Below are 7,500 nucleotides of genomic sequence, written 5' to 3' on the forward strand. Positions count from 1 at the left end.
TGGGGGGGTGACGCGGGGTGGGGTGGGTCGAGCGGGGTTTTTGGAGGAGAGGTGGGGTGCTGTGGATGGAGCGCGGTCTTTCGAGGTGGGGTGGGGGGGGGGGGCGTCGTGGGGGGGTGCGGTGGGGTGGGGGGTGCGCCGTGACGCGGGGTGGGGTGGGTCGAGCGCGGTTTTTTGGAGGCGTGGCGGGGTGGTGTGGAGGGAGCGGGGTTTTTCGAGGTGGGGTGCGGGGGGGGCGTCGTGGGGGGGTGCGCCGTGTCATGGGGGAGTGACGCGGGGTTGGGGTGGTCAAGCGGGGTTTTTGGAGGAGAGGTGGGGTTTTTGGAGGAGAGGTGGGGTGCTGTGGAGGGAGCGGGGTTTTTCGAGGTGGAGTGCGGGGGGGCGTCGTGGGGGGGTGACGCGGGGTGGGGGTGGTCGAGCGGGGTTTTTGGAGGAGAGGTGGGGTGCTGTGGAGGGAGCGCGGTTTTTCGAGCTGGGGTGCGGGGGGGCGTCGTGGGGGGGTGCGGTGGGGTGGGGGGGTGCGCCGTGTCGTGGGGGAGTGACGCGGGGTTGGGGTGGTCAAGCGGGGTTTTTGGAGGAGAGGTGGGGTGCTGTGGAGGGAGCGGGGTTTTTCGAGGTGGGGTGCGGGGGGGCGTCCTGGGGGGTGACGCGGGGTGGGGGTGGTCGAGCGGGGTTTTTGGAGGAGAGGTGGGGTGCTGTGGAGGGAGCGCGGTTTTTCGAGGTGGGGTGCGGGGGGGCGTCGTGGGGGGGTGCGGTGGGGTGGGGGGGTGCGCCGTGTCGTGGGGGGTGACGCGGGGTGGGGTGGGTCGAGCGGGGTTTTCGGAGGCGTGGCGGGGTGCTGTGGAGGGAGCGGGGTTTTTCGAGGTGGGGTGCGGGGGTGCGCCGTGTCGTGGGGGGGGTGACGCGGGGTGGGGTGGGTCGAGCGGGGTGGGGTGGGTCGAGCGGGGTTTTTGGAGGAGAGGTGGGGTGCTGTGGAGGGAGCGGGGTTTTTCGAGGTGGGGTGCGGGGGGGCGTCCTGGGGGGTGACGCGGGGTGGGGGTGGTCGAGCGGGGTTTTTGGAGGAGAGGTGGGGTGCTGTGGAGGGAGCGCGGTTTTCCGAGGTGGGGTGCGGGGGGGCGTCGTGGGGGGGTGCGCCGTGTCGTGGGGGGGTGCGCCGTGTCGTGGGGGAGTGACGCGGGGTTGGGGTGGTCAAGCGGGGTTTTTGGAGGAGAGGTGGGGTGCTGTGGAGGGAGCGGGGTTTTTCGAGGTGGGGTGCGGGGGGGCGTCCTGGGGGGTGACGCGGGGTGGGGGTGGTCGAGCGGGGTTTTTGGAGGAGAGGTGGGGTGCTGTGGAGGGAGCGCGGTTTTCCGAGGTGGGGTGCGGGGGGGCGTCGTGGGGGGGTGCGCCGTGTCGTGGGGGGGAGACGCGGGGTGGGGTGGGTCGAGCGGGGTTTTCGGAGGCGTGGTGGTGTGGCGTGGAGGGAGCGGGGTTTTTCGAGGTGGGGTGCGGGGGGGGGCGTCGTGGGGGGGTGCGGTGGGGTGGGGGGGTGCGCCGTGTCGTGGGGGGGTGACGCGGGGTGGGGTGGGTCGAGCGGGGTTTTTTGAGGTGGGGTGCGGGGGGGGGGGGGGGGATATGCGCCGCGTCGTGGGGGGGTGCGCCGTGTCCTGGGGGAGTGACGCGGGGTTGGGTGGGTCGAGTGGGGTTTTTCGAGGTGGGGTGCGGGGGGGGGGGATATGCGCCGCGTCGTGGGGGGGTGCGGTGGGGTGTGGGGGGTGTGCCGTGTCGTGGGGGGCTGACGCGAGGTGGGGTGGGTCGAGCGGGGTTTTCGGAGGAGTGGTGGGGTGGTATGGAGGGAGCGGGGTTTTTCGAGGTGGGGTGCGGGGCGTCGTCGTTGGGGGGTGCGGTGGGGTGGGGGGTGCGCCGTGTCGTGGGGGGGAGACGCGGGGTGGGGTGGGTCGAGCGGGGTTTTCGGAGGCGTGGTGGTGTGGCGTGGATGGAGCGGGGTTTTTCGAGGTGGGGTGCGGGGGGGGGCGTCGTGGGGGGGTGCGGTGGGGTGGGGGGGTGCGCCGTGTCGTGGGGGGGTGACGCGGGGTTGGGTGGGTCGAGCGGGGTTTTTCGAGGTGGGGTGCGGGGGGGCGTCGTGGGGGGGTGCGGTGGGGTGGGGGGGTGCGCCGTGTCCTGAGGGAGTGACGCGGGGTTGGGTGGGTCGAGCGGGGTTTTTCGAGGTGGGGTGCGGGGGGGGGGGGGGGGATATGCGCCGCGTCGTGGGGGGGTGCGGTGGGGTGTGGGGGGTGTGCCGTGTCGTGGGGGGCTGACGCGAGGTGGGGTGGGTCGAGCGGGGTTTTCGGAGGAGTGGTGGGGTGGTATGGAGGGAGCGGGGTTTTTCGAGGTGGGGTGCGGGGCGTCGTCGTTGGGGGGTGCGGTGGGGTGGGGGGTGCGCCGTGTCGTGGGGGGGAGACGCGGGGTGGGGTGGGTCGAGCGGGGTTTTCGGAGGCGTGGTGGTGTGGCGTGGATGGAGCGGGGTTTTTCGAGGTGGGGTGCGGGGGGGGGCGTCGTGGGGGGGTGCGGTGGGGTGGGGGGGTGCGCCGTGTCGTGGGGGGGTGACGCGGGGTTGGGTGGGTCGAGCGGGGTTTTTCGAGGTGGGGTGCGGGGGGGCGTCGTGGGGGGGTGCGGTGGGGTGGGGGGGTGCGCCGTGTCCTGAGGGAGTGACGCGGGGTTGGGTGGGTCGAGCGGGGTTTTTCGAGGTGGGGTGCGGGGGGGGGGGGGGGGGATATGCGCCGCGTCGTGGGGGGGTGCGGTGGGGTGTGGGGGGTGTGCCGTGTCGTGGGGGGCTGACGCGAGGTGGGGTGGGTCGAGCGGGGTTTTCGGAGGCGTGGTGGGGTGGTATGGAGGGAGCGGGGTTTTTCGAGGTGGGGTGCGGGGCGGCGTCGTTGGGGGGTGCGGTGGGGTGGGGGGTGCGCCATGTCGTGGGGGGGTGACGCGGGGTGGGGTGGGTCGAGCAGGGTTTTCGGAGGCATTTGTGGTGTGGCGTGGAGGGAGCGGGGTTTTTCGAGGTGGGGTGCGGGGGGGGGGGGGCGTCGTGGGGGGGTGCGGTGGGGTGGGGGGGTGTGCCGTGTCATGGGGGTGGCGCGGGGTTGGGTTGGGTGGGGGAGTGACGAGGGGGGAAGGGGCGAAATTTGGAGGGGGGGGCGAATTTTTGGGGCGGGGGGGGGGGAGGGGTGGGGTGGTGTGTGTTGAGGGGGGGGCGAAATTTCGAGGGGGGGAAGGGGAGGGGTGGTGTGGTGTGGTGTGGTGTGGTGTGTGTTGAGGGGGGGGGGGGATTTTTGAGGGGGGGGGGGGGAGGGGTGGTGTGGTGTGGTGTGTGTTGAGGGGGGGGGGGTGGTGTGTGTTGAGGGCGGGGGGGGGGGGGATTTTTTTGGGGGGGGGGAGGGGTGGTGTGGTGTGGGGTGGTGTGTGTTGAGGGGGGGGGGGCGAATTTTTGGGGGGGGGGGGGGAGGGGTGGGGTAATGTGTGTTGAGGGGTGGGCGAAATTTGGAGGGGGGGAAGGGGAGGGGTGGTGTGGTGTGTGTTGAGGGGGGGGGGGGGGGATTTTTGAGAGGGGGGGGAGGGGTGGTGTGGTGTGTGTTGAGGGGGGGGGGGGAAAGGGTGGGGAGGTGTGTATTGAGGGGGGGGGCGAATTTTTGGGGGGGGGGGGGAGGGGTGGTGTGTGTTGGGGCCGGGGGGTGGGGGGCAAATTTTGGAGGGGGGGGGAGGGGTGGTGTGGTGTGGTGTGTGTTGAGGGGGGGGGGGAGAATTTTGGAGGAGAGGTGGGGTGGTGTGGGTGTGTTGAGGGGGGGGGGAGGGGTGGTGTGGTGTGTGTTGAGGGGGGGGCGGGGTGGTGTGGTGTGTGTTGAGGGGGGGGCGGGGAATTTTTGAGGGGGGGGAGCGGTTGTGTGGTGTGTGTTGGGGGGGGGGGTGGGGTGGTGTGTGTTGGGGGGGGGGGGGATTTTTGGGGGGGGGGGGGGGAGGGGTGGTGTGGTGTGTGTTGAGGGGGGGGGGGGAAAGGGTGGGGAGGTGTGTATTGAGGGGGGGGGCGAATTTTTGGGAGGGGGGGGGAGGGGTGGTGTGTGTTGGGGCCGGGGGGTGGGGGGGCAAATTTTGGAGGGGGGGGGAGGGGTGGTGTGGTGTGGTGTGTGTTGAGGGGGGGGGGGGAGAATTTTGGAGGAGAGGTGGGGTGGTGTGGGTGTGTTGAGGGGGGGGGGAGGGGTGGTGTGGTGTGTGTTGAGGGGGGGGCGGGGTGGTGTGGTGTGTGTTGAGGGGGGGGCGGGGAATTTTTGAGGGGGGGGGAGCGGTTGTGTGGTGTGTGTTGGGGGGGGGGTTGGGGTGGTGTGTGTTGGGGGGGGGGGGGGGGGGGGATTTTTGGGGGGGGGGGGGAGGGGTGGTGTGGTGTGTGTTGAGGGGGGGGGGGAGGGGATTTTTGAGGGGGCGGGGAGGGGTGGTGTGGTGTTTGTTGAGGGGGGGGGGGGTGGGGAGGTGTGTATTGAGGGGGGGGGGGGGCGCGAATTTTTGGGGGGGGGTGGGAGGGGTGGTTTGTGTTGGGGGCGGGGGGGGGGGGGGGGGGGGAAATTTTGGAGGGGGGGAGGGGGTGTGTGGTGTGGTGTGTGTTGAGGGGGGTGGCCGAATTTTGGGGGGGGGGGGGGGGGGTGGGGTGGTGTGTGTTGGGGGGGGGGGGCGAATTTTTTGGGGGCGGGGGGGGGGGAGGGGTGGGGTGGAGTGTGTTGAGGGGGGGGCGAAATTCGGAGGGGGGGAAGGGGACGGGTGGTGTGGTGTGTGTTGAGGGGGGGGGATTTTTGAGGGAGGGGGAGGGGTGGTGTGGTGTGGTGTGTGTTGAGGGGGGGGGGGGAATTTTTGAGGGGGGGGAGGCGTGGTGTGGGGTGGTGTGTGTTGAGGGGGGGGGCGAATTTTTGGGGGGGGAAGGGGCGAAATTTGGACGGGGGGGGGGGGGGGGGAGGGGTGGGGTGGTGTGTGTTGAGGGGAAGGCGAAATTTGGAGGGGGGAAGGGGAGGGTTGGTGTGGTGTGTGTTGAGGGGGGGGGGGGGGATTTTTGAGGGGTGGGGGGGGCGAATTTTGGAGGGGGGGGGAGGGGTGGTGTGTGTTGAGGGGGGGGCCAATTTTTTGGGGGGGGGGGCAAAATTTGGAGGGGGGGGGGGAGGGGTGGTGTGGTGTGGTGTGTGTTGGGGGGGGGGATTTTTGAGGGGGGGGGGGGGGAGGGGTGGTGTTTTGTGTGTTGAGGGGGGGGGGGGGGGATTTTTGAGGGGGGGGGAGGGGTGGTGTGGTGTGTTTTGAGGGGGGGGGGGGGATGTGGTGGTGTGTGTTGGGGTCACCACCACCAGTGTCAGGGACCCTGCCCTGCCCAGGACGGGGGGGGAGGGGTGGTGTGGTGTGTTTTGAGGGGGGGGGGGGGATGTGGTGGTGTGTGTTGGGGGGGGGGGGAAATTTTTGGGGGGGGGGAGGGGAGGTGTGGGGTGGTGTGTGTTGAGGGGGGTGGGGGGCGAATTTTGGAGGGGGGGGGAGGGGTGGTGTGGTGTGGTGTGTGTTGAGGGGGGGGCCAATTTTTTTGGGGGGGGGGGGGGGGGGCAAAATTTGGAGGGGGGGGGGGGAGGGGTGGTGTGGTGTGGTGTGTTTTGAGGGGGGGGGGGGAGGGGTGGTGTTTTGTGTGTTGAGGGGGGGGGGGGGGGGGAATTTTTGAGGGGGGGGGAGGGGTGGTGAGGTGTGTGTTGGGGGGGGGGATTTTTGGGGGGGGGAGGGGTGGTGTGGGGTGGTGTGTGTTGAGGGGGGTGGGGGGGGGAGGGGTGGTGTGGTGTGGTGTGTGTTGAGGGAGGGGGGGGGGGGGAATTTTTGGGGGGGAGAAGGGGCGAAATTTGGAGGGGGGGGGGGAGGGGTGGGGTGGTGTGTGTTGAGGGGGGGGCGAAATTTGGAGGGGGGGAAGGGGAGGGGTGGTGTGGTGTGTCATCACGGCGGCGATGCTGCTTCACCAGCAGGCGTTGACAGGCATCCAAGGAAGGATCAGTGGGCGAACGGGAGGCGCGCGCCGGGGGAGGAGGACGGGGGGCAGGTGTGTGTCTGAATTTTTTGGGGGGGAGGGGTGGTGTGGTGTGTGTTGAGGGGGGGGGTGGGGTGGTGTGTGTTGAGGGGGGGGGGGGGGGGGCGAATTTTGGAGGGGGGGGGAGGGGTGGTGTGGTGTGGTGTGTGTTGAGGGGGGGGGGGAGGGGTGGTGTGGTGTGTGTTGGGGGGGGGGGGTGGGGTGGTGTGTGTTGAGGGGGGAGGGGTGGGAAATTTTTGGGGGGGGGGCGAATTTTGGAGGGGGGGGGGGGGAGCGGTGGTGTGGTGTGGTGTGTGTTGAGGGGGGGGCGAATTTTTGGGGCGGGGGGGGAGGGGTGTTGTGGTGTGTGTTGAGGGGGGGGGGGATTTTTGAGGGGGGGGGGAGGGGTGGTGTGGTGTGTGTTGAGGGGGGGGGTGGGGTGGTGTGTGTTGAGGGGGGGGGGGGGGGGGGGGGGCGAATTTTGGAGGGGGGGGGGAGGGGTGGTGTGGTGTGGTGTGTGTTGAGGGGGGGGGCCAATTTTTTGGGGGGGGGGGCAAAATTTGGAGGGGGGGGGGGGGGATTTTTGAGGGGGGGGGAGGGGTGGTGTGGTGTGTGTTGAGGGGGGGGCGGGGAATTTTTGAGGGGGGGGGGAGGGGTTGTGTGGTGTGTGTTGTGGGGGGGGGGGTGGGGTGGTGTGTGTTGAGGGGGGCGGGGGGGGGATTTTTTTGGGGGGGGGGGGGAGGGGTGGTGTGGTGTGGTGTGTGTTGAGGGGGGGGGGGATTTTTGAGGGGGGGGGAGGGGTGGTGTGGTGTGTGTTGAGGGGGGGGCGGGGAATTTTTGAGGGGGGGGGAGGGGTTGTGTGGTGTGTGTTGTGGGGGGGGAGGGGGTGGGGTGGTGTGTGTTGAGGGGGGCGGGGGGGGATTTTTTGGGGGGGGGGGGGGGGAGGGGTGGTGTGGTGTGGTGTGTGTTGAGGGGGGGGGGGGATTTTTGAGGGGGGGGAGGGGTGGTGTGGTGTGTGTTGAGGGGGGGGCGGGGAATTTTTGAGGGGGGGGGAGGGGTTGTGTGGTGTGTGTTGTGGGGGGGGGGGGGTGGGGTGGTGTGTGTTGAGGGGGGCGGGGGGGTGATTTTTTGGGGGGGGGGGGGGGGGGGAGGGGTGGTGTGGTGTGGTGTGTGTTGAGGGGGGGGGGGGATTTTTGAGGGGGGGGGAGGGGTGGTGTGGTGTTTGTTGAGGGGGGGGGGGGGGTGGGGAGGTGTGTATTGAGGGGGGGGGGGGCGCGAATTTTTGGGGGGGGGGGGGGGGGGGCAAATTTTGGAGGGGGGGAGGGGGTGTGTGGTGTGGTGTGTGTTGAGGGGGGTGGCCGAATTTTTGGGGGGGGGGGGGGTGGGGTGGTGTGTGTTGGGGGGGGGGCGAATTTTTTGGGGGCGGGGGGGGGGGGAGGGGTGGGGTGGTGTGTGTTGAG

This window comes from Lygodium microphyllum, chromosome 16 (genome assembly GCF_053477565.2).
Source record: "Lygodium microphyllum isolate KBCC chromosome 16, Lygodium_microphyllum_v1.1.10, whole genome shotgun sequence".
Taxonomy (NCBI): domain Eukaryota; kingdom Viridiplantae; phylum Streptophyta; class Polypodiopsida; order Schizaeales; family Lygodiaceae; genus Lygodium; species Lygodium microphyllum.